The sequence below is a fragment of the Moschus berezovskii genome, chromosome X, assembly GCF_049115385.1.
Source record: "Moschus berezovskii isolate FMDL1 chromosome X, NW_MosBer_1.0, whole genome shotgun sequence".
In the NCBI taxonomy this organism is placed as follows: domain Eukaryota; kingdom Metazoa; phylum Chordata; class Mammalia; order Artiodactyla; family Moschidae; genus Moschus; species Moschus berezovskii.
The window spans coordinates 114,365,067-114,385,032 of NC_142488.1; the positions used below are offsets into that span (position 1 = coordinate 114,365,067).

At 39.1% G+C, this 19,966-nt stretch overlaps 1 protein-coding gene across 3 annotated transcripts in view; it reads left to right on the top strand.

The window, feature by feature from the left end:
* Positions 1–4,652: 4,652 nt before the first annotated feature.
* The window catches only part of XIAP (X-linked inhibitor of apoptosis), a 39,281-nt gene continuing 23,967 nt past the window's right edge, over positions 4,653–19,966 (top strand). For 2 of the 3 annotated variants that reach the window (XM_055438148.2, XM_088834142.1), the window contains exons 1-2: positions 4,653–4,799; positions 5,043–5,169. The gene's annotated coding sequence lies outside the window, so the exon portion shown is untranslated. The other variant, XM_055438149.2, reaches the window with a different exon arrangement.

Genomic DNA, 19,966 nt, shown 5'->3' on the forward strand with positions numbered 1-19,966 from the left:
TCACCACTACTATTCAACATAGTTCTGGAAGTTTTGGCCACAGCAATCAGAGCAGAAAAAGACATAAAAGGAATACAAACTGGAAAAGAAGAAGTAAAACTTTCACTATTCGCTGATGACATGATCCTCTACACAGAAAACCCTAAAGACTCTACCAGAAAACTACTAGAGCTAATCAATGAATACAGTAAAGTTGCAGGAAATAAAATCAACACACAGAAATCCCTTGCATTCCTATACACTAATAATGAGAAAATAGAAAGAGAAATTAAGGAAACTATTCCATTCACTGTTGCAATGAAAAGAATTAAATACTTAGGAATATATCTACCTAAGGAAACAAAAGACTTGTACATAGAAAACTATAAAACTCTAGTGAAAGTAATCAAAGAGGACACTAATAGATGGAGAAATATACCGTGTTCATGGATTGGAAGAATAAATATTGTAAAAATGAGTATACTACCCAAAATAATTTATACATTCAATGTAATCCCTATCAAGCTACCAACGATATTTTTCACAGAACTAGAACAAATAATCTCACAATTTGTATGGAAATACAAAAAACCTCGAATAGCCAAAGCAATCTTGAGGAAGAAAAATGGAACTGGAGGAATTAACCTGCCGGACTTCAGGCTCTACTACAAAGCCACAGTCATCATAACAGTATGGTACTGGCATAAAGACAGAAATATAGATCAATGGAACAAAATAGAAAGCCCAGAGATAAATCCACGCACCTATGGACACCTTATCTTCGACAAAGGAGGCAAGAATATAAAGTGGAGAAAAGACAGTCTCTTTAACAACCGGTGCTGGGAAAACTGGCCAGCCACTTGTAAAAGAATGAAACTAAAACACTTCCTAATACCATACACCAAAATAAACTCAAAATGGATTAGAGAGCTAAATGTAAGACCAGAAACTATAAAACTCCTAGAGGAGAACATAGGCAAAACACTCTGTGACATATAGGCAAAATACTCTCTGACATAAATCACAGCAGGATCCTCCATGACCCACCTCCCAGAATATTGGAAATAAAAGCAAAAATAAACAAATGGGACCTAATTAAAATCAAAAGCTTCTGCACAGCAAAGGAAACTATAAGCAAGGTGAAAAGACAGCCTTCAGAATGGGAGAAAATAATAGCAAATGAAGCAACAGATAAAGGATTAATCTCCAAAGTATACAAGCAGCTCCTGCAGCTCAATTCCAGAAAAATAAATGACCCAATCAAAAAATGGGCCAAAGAACTAAACAGACATTTCTCCAAAGAAGACATAAAGATGGCTAACAAACACATGAAAAAATGCTCAATATCCCTCATAATCAGAGAAATACAAACAATGAGATACCATTTCACACCAGTCAGAATGGCTGCTATTAAAACGTCAACATGCAATAAATGCTGGAGAGGGTGTGGAGAGAAGGGAACCCTCTTATACTGTTGGTGGGAATGCAAACTAGTACAGCCACTATGGAGAACAGTGTGGAGATTCCTCAAAAAACTGGAAATAGGACTGCCATATGATCCAGCAATCGCACTCCTGGGCATACACACCGAGGAAACCAGAATTGAAAGAGACACATGTACTCCAATGTTCATTGCAGCACTGTTTATAATAGCCAGGACATGGAAGCAACCTAGATGTCCATCTGCAGACGAATGGATAAGAAAGCCTTGGTATATATACACAATGGAGTATTACTCAGCCATTAAAAAGAACGCATTTGAACCAGTTCTAATGAGGTGGATGAAACTAGAGACTATTATACAGAATGAAGTAAGCCAGAAAGAAAAACACCAATACAATATACTAACGCATATATATGGAATTTAGAAAGATGCAAACGATAACCCTGTGTAGGACACAGCAAAAGAGACACAGATGTATAGAACAGTCTTTGGGACTCTGTGGGAGAGGGTGAGGGTGGGATGGTTTGGGAGAATGGCATTGAAACATGTATATTATCATATGTGAAACGAATCACCAGTTCAGGGTCGATGCATGTTACAGGATGCTCGGGGCTGGTATGCGGGGATGACCCAGAGGGAGGATAAGGGGAGGAGGGAGGTGGGAGGGGGGTTCGGAAGGGGGAACTCATGTACATCCGGGGCGGATTCATGTCAATGTATGGCAAAACCAACCAATATAATACTGTAAAAGAATTAGCCTCCAATAAAAATAAAAAAATAAACTAAAAAAAAATATGCCAGCAAATTTGGAAAACACAGCAGTGGCCACAGGACTGGAAAAGGTCACTTTTTCTTTCCAATCCTGAAGAAAGATGATGCCAAAGAGTGTTAAAACTACCACACAATTGCACTCATCTCACGCTAGCAAAGTAACGCTCAAAATTCTCCAAGCCAGGCTTCAACAGTACACGAACTGAGAACTTCAAATGTTCAAGATGGATTTAGGTAAGGCAGACGAACCAGAGATCAAATTGCCCAAATCCGTTGGATCATAGAAAAGCAAGAGAATTTCAGTAGATGTTTATCTACTTCTGCTTCATTGACTACGCCAAGTCTTTGACTGTGTGGATCACAACAAACTGGAAAATTCTGAAAGAGATGGGAATACCATACCACCTGACCTGCCTCTTGAGAAATCTGTATGCAGGTCAAGAAGCAACAGAACCAGACATGAAACAACAGACTGGTTTCAAACTGGGAAAGGAGTAGGTCAAGGCTGTATATTGTCACCTTGCTTATTTAACTTATATGAAGAGTACATCATGTGAAATCCCGGACTGGATGAGGCACAAGCTGGAAACAAAATTGCTGGGAGAAATATCAGTAACCTCAGACATGCAGATGAAACCACCTTTGTGGCAGAAAGCGAAGAGGAACTAAACAGCCTCTTGATGAAGGTGAAAGAGGAGATGAAAAAGCTGACTTAAAACTCAACATTCAAAAAACAAGGATCATGGCATCTGGTCCCATCACTTCATGACAAATAGATGGGGAAACAATGGAAACAGTAGCAGACTTTATTTTCTTGGGCTCCAAAATAACTGCAGATGGTGACTGCAGCCATGAAATTAAAAGACGCTTGCTCCTTGAAAGAAAAGCTATGACAAACCTAGACAGCATATCAAAAAGTAGAGACATTACTTTGCCAACAAAGGTCCGTCTAGTCAAACCTATGGTTTTTCCAGTAGTCATGTGTGGATGTGAGAGTGGGACCATAAAGAAAACTGAGCACTGAAGAATTGATGCTTTTGAACTGTGTGTTGAAGACTCCTGAGAGTCCCTTGGACTGCAAGGAGATCAAACCAGTCAATCCTAAAGGAAATCAGTCCTGAATATTCATTGGAAGGACTGATGCTGAAGCTGAAACTGAAGCTCCAATACTTTGTTCACCTGATGTGAAGAACTGACCATTGGAAAAGACCCTGATATGGGGGAAAACTGAAGGCAGGAAGAGAAGGGGATGATAGAGGATGAGATGGTTGGATGGCATCCTTGATTCAACGGACATGAGTTTGAGCAAGCTCCCGGAGTTGGTGATGGACAGGGAAGCCTGACGTCCTGCAGTCCATGGGGTTGCAAAGAGTTGGACATGACTGAGCAACTGAACTGAACAATATATTTGCAATAAATCTAGGCTATGATCAGGAATTTATGTACATGGATTTCGTTTTTATTCCTTTGGTTTTCCTTCTTCCCTGTTCATTTTCCCTTCATCTCCCAATCCCTTTCCCACTCCCGTTGAAACCATTTACCTCAGACCGGGACTTGGACCCACATTCTGGTATTTGAACCCAGCCAAACCCCAAGGTACCTGGTTTCAGGACCTAATGAAACTCAGGTTCTTGATGTCTCATCACAGAAAAAATTGCGAGCGAGACACAAATGATAGGTAAGAAGCGGATTTATTCAGATTCAGAGAAAAGCACATGCCACAGACAGAGTTTGGGCCAATGCAGAAGGGGAGTGCGGCCACAAAATGTGTCTTAGTTTTTATGGGCTGGGTATGTTAATGAGTGGGAAGATTATTCCAGCTATTTTTGGGAAGGGGAAGAGATTTCTAGGAATTGGGTCACGGCCCATTTCTTGGTCTCATGGAACTGTCATGGCACCTCTGGGTGTGTCATTTAGCTTGCTGATTGAAGATCAGTCTAGTTGAACTCAACAGTCCTGACATCTTAGACCCATTTGATTCTAATCAGTTTATGTTGTCTAATCAGCCTCTTTCAAAGGCTGTGCCCTGCCCCTTTCCCTCCTATTACGCTATTGAGTGTCTTTTTCCTTTCACCTTCAGTTCTTGAACACAGGTCATATTCTACTCCCAGTTCCCTTGTTTATTAATTGTGTGCTATTGGGGCACTTAGCATCTTAGCATCTCTGGGCCTCAATTTCCTCTCTTAAAATTGGTTTACCATGAGAGTGCCTACCTTAGAGGATGGTCAAAACTGCAACAAAGAAGTAGTCACACGCCAAGCACATTAAGTGGTCTCCAGCAAGAACCGGACATGTTCGGTCTCTTTATCTTTTCAGTCTTTTCCCTCTATTACTCCTTCACTCCAGGGCTCAGCAGGTAAAAACCGTGGGAAAAATACCTCGAGGCCAAAAGAGGAAACACTGGAGCTGGGGGCGGGGACTACGAGGTGTCCACTGCGCGTGCGCGCCCTCTCTGTCAGGTTCTGGCTTCCCGGCGGGCGGGGGGAGGGGCAGGTGGGGTAAATAGGGCTTCGTTTGTGACGGTTGCCCCCGGCAGTCCGGGGGAGCGGCGGGGCCTCGGCGGAGCCCCGGGCTGCTGGCTCAGAGCAAATCGAACGCTGGCGGGGTAAGTTGGAAAATGGCGGAGGGGGAAGAAGGAGGGGCTTCACTGGGCGGGAGGCTGGCCTCGCGGCGGGGGCGGAGGCCCGAAGACTTGGAGGGGCTCGGCGGCGCGGCCGGGCGGGGAGACGGACCGGCCTTGCCTCTGTGAGGCCTTGGCGTGGGGGCACTCTGGACCCCCCGACTCGTGGTTCCTCCGGGCGGTGGGCGGGCGAGTGAGGGAAACGAAGGGACTTCCGTTTCCTTCTAGGCTGGGGCCTGGCAGCCGAGAAGAGCTGGCACTTCCAGATTGGGGCTGCGGCTGCCCCTCCTCCGGGACCCTCCCCTCGGCCCCGCGCGGGGCGCCTCGGGCGATCTAGGCCGGCTCTCCTGGCGCGGTGGGTACTGCCCGGACGGGCTTCCGCCTCCCTCCCCTTTCGTTCTCTCCCCTCCCCTCTCCTTCTCTCTTCCCTTCTCTTCTCCCCTCCTTCTCCCTGGGCCCCGAGCTGCGAGGGAGGGCAGGAGGGTAGCCCCTGCCGCGCGCGAGTGGCCCGCCCGGGGTTCGTGCCTAGGTTCCCGGAACTGGCGAAGAAAGGCGTGGGTGGCTTCAGGCCGCCTGCGTGCCTCCTGAAACCCCGAGACCCCTAAGGTAAATCGAGTCAAAGAACTTTTTTAAAAAAATGATCAAAGGGGACCCCCCCCGCCCCGCGCCATCTGATGCCTGTGCCAGGTATGGAGCTGGGTGGAGTGTGTCTGGTAAGGGCATGTGAACAGAAAGAATAGAAGCCAAAGACCTTCCGGAAGAGGAAATTAGTTAGTAATTCTTTCCAACCTTTGTCACCTCCCCAGCATATTCTGTAAGTAAAACAAAATTCAGTCTAACTTTCAGTTTCATTATTTTAACTCCATAATACACTTAATTGTTGTCTCATCGGGAGGAGGGAGAGTGGTTATTGCTGACACTAAGCAACAGCCCTCTCCACCTCCAAAAAAAGAAAAACGTCAATCAAAGCTTTGTAAAAAAAAAAACCTATCAGATTTTAATAATCTACTACTTTGTTTTCAGGTATAACTGCATCACTACTTATGTCACAAATGTGCTACCATGATAGTTAATGACAGAGAAATTTACTCTTGTAAGGTCGGAAGTCTCTATAGTGTTTCTTTCTTTTCTCTCTTTTTTTAACTTAACATTGTTATATCCAGTTCAAGAGGATACTCTGACAGCCATCTTAGAATTATCACACTTTAGAACTGGAAGGGGTCTTAGTCCACCCATGATATTTACAAAAGCAGAAACTAAGGCACAGGAAGATTTCATGGCTTGCCTAATGCTAGTCCATTCCTTGCTGTTGCTGTTCCTGTGCAGCTGCTCCACTTAGCCTCCGATCAAGAAATGAAGATATGTTCAGTGCATGTTTCTGAAACATACCACTTTGTGCCATACAACTGTGCTACCTACTTAAAGTGTATTTAACATGCTTATGAAGCCAGTGCTTGTGGTATTTTTCTTCATCATTCAAGAAGTGATAATAGGTTAAAAAGATTTATACCTACACACACATCTAGATGTATGTGCTTAGAAAAGTTCTTGAAGGATGTACAAGGAAAATGTTAACGGTGGTTACTTCTGGAGGTTGGAGGGAGGCTTTTTATTTTGCACCTCGCTTGTGACCTAATGTACTGTTTGAAATTCTCACCGTGAACAAGTATTGATTTTAAAGCTAAAAACAAGTTTTAAAGTTTGCACACATATATGTATATCAGTATAAACAAGTATCCATGGTATGTGTATATATATTTATATACCTATATGTATTTATATATCAGTGATTTGTCAAATCCTGAGAGGTTCATGTCAGCCCAACTGGCAAAGCAGGCCTGATTATCTGATGCTCATATTTCATCTTTGGTTTTCTCCTATTGCTCCTAATGTATGAAAGTAACAATATTGTATCTTATTAGTCTCTATATAGTTTTGGGAAATGTGCTAAGCTTTTAATTATTGAATAATTAACAAATTATAACATTCAGGATATCAAATTTAACACAGAAAAAAATTCTGGATGTAGAAATCTTTGTAAAAATCATATAAAAAATTAAGACAGTAAAGGTCCCTGGTGATTAGTAGTTCAGCTCTTTTGTTTTTATTACCAGGTTAAGACACACAAAAAAGTGATTTGCCCAAGGTCATATATCTAATTATTAACAGAGCTTGGACTAGAGTCTAGGTCCTAGTCCAGTGCACCTTGTACTACACCTGTAATTTTATTGCTTTCTAGTGCGTTCGATGACTCCAAGGAGGGGGAGAAGGGAATACTGACTAAAAGTCGGGTCCATTTCACTAGATAAGAATTACTGTAATTAATGACTCAGTTAACTTGTATAGAGCTTGAAATATTTTACTAACATAAATGTTCCCTTGTATTTGGTTATAAACGTTAACTCATTTAGTAAATCGTTTGTGTATATTATAAATGTTTAGAGACTCCAAGTGTGAAATGATTATATTTTCCTGTTTTTGTTTGGTCTCATATTTAAATCTGGTAGCTGATACTAACAGATTAAAAAAAAGTGCTGATTTATTAAAAAAAAACAAACAACTTACTGAGCACCCACAATATATGCCAGGTATTGTACTATGTGGTAGAATCCCAAAGATGAATATGGCAAAATAGATGTCCTTGTTCTCTTGAGGATGGGAGATTATCATGAGCTGTCATGTCTCAAACTTTGTGGTCTAATCTGGTAATAGTATTACAGAATGTAATCTGTAACTGTTTAAGATCATTGTGTGAGTAGATTTGAGGAGATAAAAATAGTAGTGGTAAAATAAATTGATACTGAGTTGAACAAATATCATTTTCATATCTTAGAGGTCATGTGGTACAGTGGAAAGAGCCTTAGATAGAAAGCCTGAGTTCCTGTGTTGACTTTGTTTCTGATTAACTGAGGGATTGTGAACGAATCATTCAACCTCATTGCCTCCATGTTTCTTTTTCATAAATTTTAAAGTATATTTGTTCACTTAATTCAGAGCATGAAAAGAGCATTTGGAATATTATATATTATAAGAGAAATGTATCTGCTGTAAGAACTTGAGGCCAAACTTAAGTTATATATTTATCTACTCTGCATATACTTAGTAGGTTGTCCTTTGTGTGATAAAAGCATATTTATGTCCATTTTGTAGGACTTGGCATGGACTTTTATTTTTAATTATGATATAGTTGTAGCTGTGCTATTTGATACATTTGGGGATTTGATTTAGTATAATTGGTACCCAGTCTTTGTTATGGATACATGTGATTCACTGTCATTCTGATCTGCTTCTGTAATACATGAATATTTTCAAGAATATGGGTTGTGGTAAAAAGCAAGGTTTATCTGCATTGACTGGGAATAGCTTGAACTCAGATGGTCAGACAGATGTTGAACTGAGTGAGTTAAAGCTAATGTCCTAAACTGGGCAAAGCTGGTGCCACTGTGTATTCTCTGGAATATCTGTAAATAATTATATATGGTTTGAACTTTTATGCTTATTCCTGTAATGATTTTGTTGACCTCATAACACAGACTTCTCAGCGTATATTGCTATATGATGTGCCTTTTGTGGCTCCACCTAATTTTTCAAGCCTTGAAAGGGCACAGAGCCTAACATTTTTTACCTTACTGGACTACCCTTTCTACAAATAATCCTGATAGTAATTTCCTTATACCTTTTGTTATTGTTTAGTTGCTCAGTCATGTCTGACTCTTTGCAACCTGATGGTCTGTAGCCCGACAGGCTTCTCTGTCCATAAAAGTCTCCAGACAAGAATACTGGAGTGGGTAGCCATCCATTCCCTTCTTCACGGGATCTTCCTGACCCAGTGATCAAACCCACGTCTCCTGCATTGGCAGCTGGATTCTTTACCATTGAGCCACCAGGGAAGCCTCCTTATACCTAGATTGGTCATAATCACTGGGTTTGCATTTTTTCCCTGGTGGCTCAAATGGTAAAGCATCTGCATACAATGCAGGAGACCTGGGTTCAATCCCTGGGTCGGGAAGATCTCCTGGAGAAGGAAATGGCAACCCACTCCAGAATTCTTGCCTGGAAAATCCCATGGACGGAGGAGCCTGGTAGGCTACAGTCTATGGGGTCGCAAAGAGTTGGACACAACTGAGTGACTTCACTTTGACTTTCAATGGCCACATGATCTTTGATGAGTCAGAAAATCACTGTTTGACCAGTCAGAAAATCACTGTTTCCCAATATTTCAAATGGGTATAGGATGTGTAGGTTAGCTTAGCTACCATGCATGAAAAAATTGTAGATTGTAAAGCACATTACATATTTTAGTTATTATCAGAGGTAACATGTGGAATCACACAAGTTCCTGGTTAAATTCTGACCTTTGAAACAAACAGGGTTAGAAACTTAGTTTCAATTCAGCATGCTTTAGTAGATTAGAGAAAATGCATGTAGTTAAAATGATGGGGTAGAGGGAAATGAAGATTGGTCTATAGTGTTTAAAACACATGGAGCATTCACTAAATATGTTGTACTGTTCTAATGTTGCTTGTAGTCACTGTAGCAACGTTTCCTTCATTTTGTGTCGTTGTTTAACTCAATCCCAATGGAAGACAAACCTACTAAATGTTTGCTTAGAGACAACAGAGTGGCTTTTAGAAAGAGTACAATATTTTTGCTGGGGAAAAATTAAAGATGATGCCCTTTATCAAAAACTTATTTCGGCACTTGCTTGTGATCCCAACATGATCATGGAAGAGAATACTTAATCTGAGAAAGACTTAGGGTAGTTACTACCCATTCACCAAGTCATTTATCAAAAGAACCTCAAAACAGCATTTGTGGAACCATGTGATTTTTTCCAATACTGCATCCTGATCACTCTGTCAGCATAAGTTATCTGAGCGAGTATCAAATAGAATAAGTTCCAGTTTCTGTGGCCTTCGTCAAATCATTTAATTTCATTATGCTTTAATTTCTTTATCTGAAAATGAAAAAGTGATTTCTATTATCCTGCTTAGCACAAATGTAAGTAAATTATGTTGAATAAGTTTTGCCTTTGGATGTCAACAAATATAATGATTTTACTTTTCCATGTTCGTGATTCTGAGCTGCCCTTTTGTAAAAATTGTTTCAGGGAAATTTTTGGCTGAAGATCAGGGGAGACTGCTTTCTTACCAGTGCCCAAAATTATTTTCTTAAGGTATTAAGTGAACAAGTTTAGAACTCCAGCAGTAGATATCACTCAGACATTTTTCAGTGAAATCATTTATTTTCAACTCAAGTTAATAATAAGCAGTCAGGTATTATTATTACCAGTGTTTCTCAACCTTCTCTGCTAATGATTTACTGCTACCCAGGCAGTGGACCAAAAGACGTGTTCATGGCCAACCACTTGTACATAACCTGGTTACTGCTTTTATCTCTGGGAGTTGACCTGTATCCTCTTTTTTTTTTTTGGCCTTGCCACAGCATGCAGGATCTTAGTTCCCCAACCAGGGATCACACTTTGCCATCTGCCTTGGGAGCCTGGACCCTTAACCACTGGACCACCAGGGAAGGACCTTTTTTTTTTTAAACTTGATAATTGACAATAATATTACAAAGTAGCAAGTTGACAAATTCTCAGAATAGGCAAAAAGATAAGGACCTAAGAATACATTCTTTCCTCTCCTTGTTATAAGTTATAAAAATTATTTTCTGTGAAAAAAGAGCCAAAACCTTGCAATAGCAGGCCCCACTAATGATAGCTTACCAGGCCATTTTATTCACAGATGAAGGAAACATTGTCATATGGCAGATAGCCAAATAACACCCCCAGCCTGCTGGGCACAATTGTATAAAGGACCTTGACTAATCAAGAGTCCAACTTCTTTTTTCTTTTAATTAGAATCTATTTGCTGGATAAAATTTAGAAAATTAAGAAAACCATAAAGAAGAAAATTAAAGTCAGCAACCCCGGTACCCAGAGATAATAACCACTGCTGCTGCTGCTAAGTCACTTCAGTCGTGTCCGACTCTGTGTGATCCCATAGACGGCAACCCACCAGGCTCCCCCGTCCCTGGGATTCTCCAGGCAAGAACACTGGAGTGGGTTGCCATTTCCTTCTCCAGATAATAACCACAGTAGAGTTTTAATGTGTAATTTAGCCTAAATCTTTATATATCGCTCAGTTGTGTCCGACTCTTTGCGACCCCATGGACTGTATCCTGCCAGGCTCCTCTGTCCATGGAATTCTCCAGACCAGAATACTGGTGTGGATAGCCATTCCCTTCTCCAGGGTATCTTCCCAACCCAGGGATTGAACCCAGGTCTCCTGCATTGCAGGTGAATTCTTTACTAACTGAGCCACCAGGGAAGCCCCTTATATATTGGTATTTTTTATAATTGGGATTATACTAGACAATATTGTTTTATAACCAGCTTTTTTCACTTAATACAACATCATGAACACATATTTGTGTCCTTTAGTAGTATTCTATAACCTAAGTTTTTAAAGGTTGCCTAGTATCTACATTAACAAAGTATTATCCTCTTGTTGGAAATGAGATTTTTTTTAAAATAAATATTGCTGTATTGAACAGCCTCATATACATATTTTTTAAAAACATCCTTGATCATTTCCTTAGTGTTAATGCTTTAGTACTAGAATGGCTGGTTCAGAAAGTAACCATATATTTAAAACTTTTAGAATGTATTGTCAGATTGCTCTCTAGAAAAGGTGTACCAGTTTTTAGTTCCTCCAACAAGAATGACTGTTGTACTTTATCTTCTCATCCGCTGGATTTTTATTGTCAGTGATGGCAATCTCTGCCAGAACGTACAAAAATAGTATCTTTTGAAAGGTTTATTTCTTTGATCACTCATGATATTTAACATTTTTGCATGTTTGTTGGCCATTAGTATTTGCTACTTGTAAATTTGTTTTCTATTGAGGTGTTCTTTTTCTTTCATAGATTAATAAGCGCTTTCAAGCTTTGAGACTATTCCTAGTCAAAAACAAGATAGATAAAAAATAAGTGGTGATAGGACACACTGCTGTGTGAGATCACTTTAATATTGATTCAAAAACAAACAGGAACTTCCCTGGTGGCCCAGTGGTTAAGACTCCACAATCCCAATGCAGGGGGCATGGGTTCACTCCCAGGTCAGGAACCTAAGATCTGCATGTCACACAGTATTGCCAACATTTTTAAAAATGCAAATGAACAAGAGAACATTAAGTCCAACATATTTTATAATAGTAAAAAATTGTTAGCTTTAGAAAAGTCTGGCAGTGAAGGTGCATAACTGTCTGTGTGCGTGTGTGTTAACATTTGTGTTTTTTAAAATGCTGTAACACATCTCTGGAGGAATGTAGGAGAAACTGGTAAGAGTGATTGCTTCTAGGAAGGGAACTGGAGGTTTAAGGTACAGGGGTGGAATGGATGCGACTTTTGTACCTCTCACATTTGATCACGTGTGTATTTTCTCTTTTTAAAAATATACATCTAAAATTCATGTTCAGCAATATGAAATTGTGAGGTTATGATACATTCATATAGTCAGATACTAGTCATCCAGTTAAAATAATGTTCTAATCTATATAAAAATTGATGTGGAGAGATCCTTATGATAAATTTTTAAGTAGAAAAAAAGCAAATTATAAAAATACCATATAAGTCCTCTTTAGAAATATTTATAATGTGCATGTATAAATGTACACAGAAAAGGGTCTTAAAGGATAAACATATTAAAGTACTCACAGTCTGAATAATAGGCTTCTTTTTTCTCCCCTTTTAAAAAGGAAAACCCTTGTTTGTATTAAATATTGGGTTGGTATCCATCATGAAATTTTGTCTTTCTGCCTATTCTGATTTTAGCATAGATTTTTTTAATGTATTAATAGACTCTGAATAAGCATAAACAGTATTAATCTATGCTGTGGATCTACACTTTGGGCTATAGTTGGTTTGTTTTTGAATCAAAGACTTGATTAACAAGCACTGTAAATTGTCTTAAGTACTGAACAGTTTTCAGCAAAATGGAAGAGGGGATACTAGTGATTTTGAACCTTCTTATGATCTTAAGTGAATTTTTGAGCCCCAAATCTGTGTATACTTCATTCAAAAAAAATTATTTGAGGGAGCACAGTCCCATGATTTATTGAAGAAAAAATGACAGAATACGTTACTGTGGGTCCATTCTGAGAGAACTATACCTGCGGAGTTAATTATTATAAACAATTTGTCTAAGATTGGAGATCTGGGCTCAAATTTAAGTATTACTATGACTTGCTATTTGTAAGGCCTCCTCAGACAGCCATTTTGCTTTTTTGCATTTCTTTTCTTTTCCATGGGGATAGTCTTGGTCCCTGTCTCCTGTACAATGTCTCGAAACTCCGTCCAAAGTTCATCAGGCACTCTATCGGATCTAGTCCCTTAAATCTATTTCTCACTTCCACTGTATAATCATAAGGGTTTTGATTTAGGTCATATCTGAATGGTCTAGTGGTTTTCCCTACTTTCTTCAATTTAAGTCTGAATTTGGCAATAAGGAGTTCATGATCTGAGCCACAGTCAGCTCCTGGTCTTGTTTTTGCTAACTGTATAGAGCTTCTCCATCTTTGGCTGCAAAGAATATAATCAATCTGATTTCGGTGTTGACCATCTGGTGATGTCCATGTGTAGAGTCTTCTCTTGTGTTGTTGGAAGAGGGTGTTTGCTATGATCAGTGCGTTCTCTTGGCAAAACTCTCTTAGCCTTTGCCCTGCTTCATTCCATATTCCAAGGCCACATTTGCCTGTTACTCCAGGTGTTTCTTGACTTCCTACTTTTGCATTCCAGTCCCCTATAATGAAGAGGACATCATTTTGGGGTGTTAATTCTAAAAGATCTTGTAGTTCTTCAAAGAACCATTCAACTTCGGCTTCTTCAGCATTATTGGTTGGGGCATAGACTTGGATTACTGTAGTATTGAATGGTTTGCCTTGGAAACGAACAGAGATCATTCTGTTGTTTTTGAGATTGCATCCAAGTACTGCATTTCGGATTCTTTTGTTGACCATGATGGCTACTCCTTTTCTTCTAAGCGATGCCTGCCCACAGTAGTAGATATAATGGTCATCTGAGTTAAATTCACCCATTCCAGTCCATTTTAGTTCACTGATTCCTAGAATGTCAGTGTTCACTCTTGTCATCTCCTGTTTGACCACTTCCAATTTGCCTTGATTCATGGACCTAACAGTCCAGTTTCCTATGCAATATTGCTCTTTACAGCATCGGACCTTGCTTCTATCACCGGTCACATCCACAACTAGGTATTGGTTTTGCTTTGGCTCCATCCCTTCATTCTTTCTGAAGTTATTTCTCCACTGATCTCCAGTAGCATACTGGACACCTACTGACCTGGGGAATTCCTCATTCAGTATCCTATCATTTTGCCTTTTGATACTGTTCATGGGGTTCGCAAGGCAAGTATACTGAAGTGGTTTGCCATTCCCTTCTCCAGTGGACCACATTCTGTGGACCAACATTCAGAAAACGAAGATCATGGCATCTGGTCCCATCACTTCATGGGAAATAGATGGGGAAACAGTGGAAACAGTGTCAGACTTTATTTTTTTGGGCTCCAAAATCACTGCAGATGCTGATTGCAGCCAGGAAATTAAAAGACGCTTACTCCTTGGAAGGAAAGTTATGACCAACCTAGATAGCATATTAAAAAGCAGAGACATTACTTTGCCAACCAAGGTCCGTCTAGTCAAGGCTATGCTTTTTCCCGTGGTCATGTATGGATGTGAGAGTTGGACTGTGAAGAAAGCTGATCGCCGAAGAATTGATGCTTTTGAACTATGGTGCTGGAGAAGACTCTTGAGAGTCCCTTGGACTGCAAGGAGATCCAACCAGTCCATTCTAAAGGAGATCAATCCTGGGTGTTCATTGGAAGGACTTATGCTAAAGCTGAAACTCCAATACTTTGGCCACCTCATGCGACGAGTTGACTCACTGGAAAAGAGTCTGATGCTGGGAGGGATTGGGGGCAGGAGGTGAAGGGGACGACAGAGAATGATATGGCTGGATGGCATCACTGACTCGATGGACATGAGTTTCAGTGAACACTGATAATTGGTGATGGACAGGGAGGCCTGGCGTGCTGTGATTCATGGGGTCGCAAAGAGTCGGACACGACTGAGCAACTGAACTGATGACTTTCTAAATTAAGTTAGAACATGTAATTGATACTCCCTTTGTTGATTCTCAGCATGGCCTTTCAAGTATTTACAGAAGTAGGCTTCATGATTAAGCATATATTGTAGTCAGCAGTATTAATAAGTTGATGTTATTGACCGAGCTTACGGGCTAAGTGCTCCATAATGCCATTCAGTTATTTGAGTGGCTCTAGTGCTTAATTTTAGGGAGAGAACTTTTGGTTTGATTGAATGTAATTAACCTTAAAAATGTTCTATTGACCATTTAACTTAAATGAAAATATGCTTCATGGTTTGAAGAACCTAGCAGTATAAATTAACAATTTGACTAAAAGTTGAATTTTTGTGTAAATGTATCATAATATAAAAACGGAATTTTAAAAATCTGTTTTTTAAAAATATACCCCTTTTGTTGAGGACAAGTAGACTTTTAAAATTCAGCTTTTTAATACTATGTTATATTTATGTAGATACCTTTTTTTAGATACTACAATTTTGTAAATCAAAATGCTGTTTCTAAACAGGGAACTAACTAATACTTTAAGATCATTATAAGAGTGATTGACCTCCACTGGGTCAGGGAGAATGTTGCTAGTTTGATGAGATCTCTATGCTGGATCTTCTGTAGTGGCAAGAAACAACTGATGAAAAAAATCTTACAATATTTCTACACATAATAAGCAAAGAGAGAATCTTAAGATAAATTTAAATTATGGTGGTGTTTTGGGTTAGCACACATAAGGTTTTTATTATATTACTATGAAAAACTTTATGAATCTTATATTTTTGAAATGTGATTTGAGTTGTACTGTTTACATAATATGCATATATTTCCTATTTTGGTCACATTTCCTGGTCACCGTGGCATATTAACAATTTTTATTACTCACAGTGATTTCAAGAGTCCATTGGAGGTCGTGGATAGAATGTGGAATAGTGCAAGCTGTGACCAAATAGAGGTGATTCAACATTCATTCTTTTGCCCAACATTGATTAAGCACTACTGTGTCACTCATTACTTTAGGAATTGGGAATACAAATGTGATAGGACAGAGCCCTTGCCATAAAGGACCTTCATTCTAGCAATATTCAGTTCAGTTCAGTCGGAAACACACATGCAGTCATTATTCAGTCTTGTTCTAGTACAACTTGGGTCTTCAGCAAATTATTTAGAGGATATACTGAGGGCACAAAGAGTAGCCACTGTATACTAGGGTTTTGAGTGGATGAATCAGCGAAGATGTCATAGATGAAATTCTAAAGACATATGTCTTCTGAGTTTTAAACAGGTGTGTGTATGTGTGTGTGTGCTCAGTTGCGTCTGTGCAACCCTATGGACTATAGCCTACCAGGCTCCTCTGTCCATGGAGTTCTCCAGCCAAGAATACTAGAATGGGTTGCCATGCCCTCCTCCAGGAGATCTCCCCAATGCAGGGACTAAACCCACATTTTTACATGTCTCCTGCATTGGCAGGCGGGTTCTTTACCACTGTGCCACCTGGGAAACCCCTAAACAGATGCCCTTATTTAATTACATAGTGTGTTTCAGTTGGCATGGTAGTACTGCAATGGGAGCTAATAGGGTTATATTGCTTGCTTACATTTTGTCATATTTATAACATCATTGTTTTAGTTTCTTTGGGCTGCCATAATAAAGTATCGCAAACTGAGTGACTTAAAACAGTAGAAATTTAGGGACTTCCCTGGTGGTCCAGTGATTAAGACTCTGAGCTTCCACTGCAGGGAGAGCTAAGTCCTTGGTTGAGGAACTAAGATCCTACATATTGTGTGACCAGAAAGAAAGAAGGAAATTTATTTTTGCATGTTCTGGTAACTAGAAGTCTGAAATCGAGGTGTTGGCAGGGCCATGCTATCTGAAGCTCTGGGGAGAACCTGTTGCGTGCCTTTCTCTTAGCTTCTGGTATTGCTATTGATCTTCGATGTTTTCCTTGGCTTGTCAGTACATTAAGACTCCAGTCTCTGCCTCTATCTTCACATGGCCATCTTTCTTGTGTTTCTTCTCCGTTTTCGACAAGAATATCAGTCATATTGGATGACAGCACCCTAATGACCTCATCTTAACTTGATTGTATCTGCATGGACCCTATATCCAAATAAGGTCACATTCCTAACCAGTGGCTTAGGGCTTCAAAATATCTTAGAGGGGGTACAGTTCAACCCATAATAATCACTTAATTCCTTTTTACTGTGCCACATCAATATAGTTACTTAAGAAATGCTTTTTTATGATGAGGTTAACAAGGCCCTTGGTTGCAGGGATAATGGTAAGTATTTTTAGTTCATTAAATGAGCCTGTAGTGACTGAATGAATTTCTCCCAGAGACCAGAAGGGTGAAACACAGGCAGGTTGTAGAGATCTCTGAGCTCAATAAAAGAAGATGAAAGGTTTTGCTGCTTATTTGTTAAGAACAGCAAACAAACGGTGATTTGTTATTCAGGAGCTCCTTTGACTTTAAAAGATTTAATAGGTATTTGTAATAGTTAATTTTCAGTCATCAGAGATAGTTGCCTAGTATATCATCTTAAATAATTAAATTTATGTAAATCTTCAAAACTACTTTCTTCATTGTCTTGTACACATATGAAACTGCTTGTTAATTTTTTAAAAAGATGCTGTGGTAACTGAAACTCATGATATTATGGAATAGATTTTTTAAATTACTTTTGTCATGATAATTTCCTACCAAATAGAATTCAGTTTAAGAAATTACTGTTAATCTTCATTTCAAGTAAGACAGATTTTTGTTAGAAAGCTTAATACTTAAATACATTTTGGAGTAGTGTTCTGGTATTTAATATCACAAAAGTATTTCCCTGCATGGGATTTTTTTTCAATTAATCAAAAATTTATTTCGTTTATTTTTTACCATTTAGAGAAGCTATCTTTCAAAAGGGAATCATTTGATCCTTCATTGTTTTAATAGCACACAACTGTCATAAACACATCCATACTAGCCTTATTTTAAGATGAATTATTAAATAGCTTTGGGGGGAATTATTCATAGACCACAGGGAACTTTGTAATATTCTTAATTTCTATGTGCTTGCATTATTACAGTGCTTACATACACTGTACAATGATAAATACCAAAGAAATCAGGCAAAGAATGAAAATTGGCAGCCTCACCCATACTTGTCATAAGTGGATGTGTGGGAAATAGCCCAATGAAAATAATATAGGTAAACTTTTCTTGTCAATGGTAAATACCACAGCTTTCTCTTAAAGTGTAGGCAATGTTCCTAAAATAATCCCACTGAAGAAAATCCAAAATCTTCACATAAAAAAGTGCACAACTTTGTCCTATGTGTAAGTATTTAAGTGCATTTTATATCCAAAACAATTTGCGCTACTTGAATACAGATCTTCCTCAACTTATAATGAAGTTGCATTCCAATAAAACCATCCTAAGTTGAAAGTATCATAAACCAAAGATGCATTTTATACACCTAACTTACCAAATATCATAGCTTAGCCTGTCCTACCTTAAATGTGCTCAGAACACTTACATTAGCCTACAGTTGGGGAAAATCATCTAACACAAAGCCTGTTTTATAATGAAGTGTGGAATATCTCATGTAATTTATTGAATACTGTGCTGAAAGTGAAAAATGGAATGTTCGTATGGGTAGAGTTATGAGTCTTATCAGTTGACCTTCGTGATTGCCTGAACTGACTGGGAGCTGCAACTTGCCCTGCTGCCCAGTATCACTAGAGAGTATCAGACTGCGCTAGCGCAGGAAAAGATCTGAATGTGTATCACTTTCACTCCATTATGAAGTGGAAGAATCATGTCAAACCATTGTAAGTGGGGGCCATCTGTACCTTAAAGAACTTCAGAAGCCTACCAACATATATATAGTAGCACACACCCAAAACAAAAGGAATGCTTTCCAGTGAGATTGGGAATGAGGATAAGAATTAAAGGAGAGCGTCTCCTGTATTCCCGGAGTCAATAAAATTGGCTGATTATATAATCTATAAGATAGACAAGCATCAATGTGAAAAACTCACAGAATTTCATAATTCAGGAACATAGCTTCAATGCTTCATAATGTAGAAAGAAGTGCCTAAGAATAGCCAGTTGGTTTGATTTCTTAGAAGTTAGAAAAAATGCATTTCAGAAAATGATTTGTAACAATTAACAGCAAACTAACACAATATTGTAAAGCAATTATTCCCCAATTAAAATTAGCACAAGAACAACATTAAGAAATAAAAATATTGGGGGAATTCCACAGTGGTCCAGTGGTTAGGACTTTGTGCTCTCACTGCCCAGGGCCCAAATTCAATCCCTGGTCAGGGAACTATGATTCCCCAAGCCTGTGGAATGGCCACGCCTCCTCCCCTGCAAATACTGGGTACACAAGAACTGAGGTCCTCAGAGTACCAAAAATATCTAAAGAGAATCAGACTTCACGTTAGAATTTAAAGAATGTAGTTAAAGGAAAAACTTAACTGGAATCTTTGTAATAGGTTAAATATTTAATTCTTTCAAACAGAAATAATCCTCTTACATAGTTCTAAAAATGTACTGTAGCATCTAGTTTTCCATATCAAAAGCACATAATTTCATTAGCAGAGCTCCCTTTGTTTTAGAGTTAAAATTACCTCTGATCCACCAAAGTTTGTACTAACAGTTACCAAACTAATTAACATTTAAACAGCTTTATTGAGATACAATTTGCATACTATAATATTAATTTTGAAGTATACAGTTCAGTGATTTTAATGATCAGAGTTGTCCAACCACCATTACAGTCTCAGTTCAGTCAGTCAGTTCAGTCGCTCAGTGCAACCCCATGGACTGCAGCACACCAGGCCTCCCTGTCCATCAACAACTCCCGGAGCTTACTTAAACTCATGTCCATCCAGTCGGTGATGCCATCCAACCATCTCATCCTCTGTTGTCCCCTTCTTCTCCTGCCCTCAATCTTTCCCAGCATCAGGGTCGTTTCTAATGAGTCAGT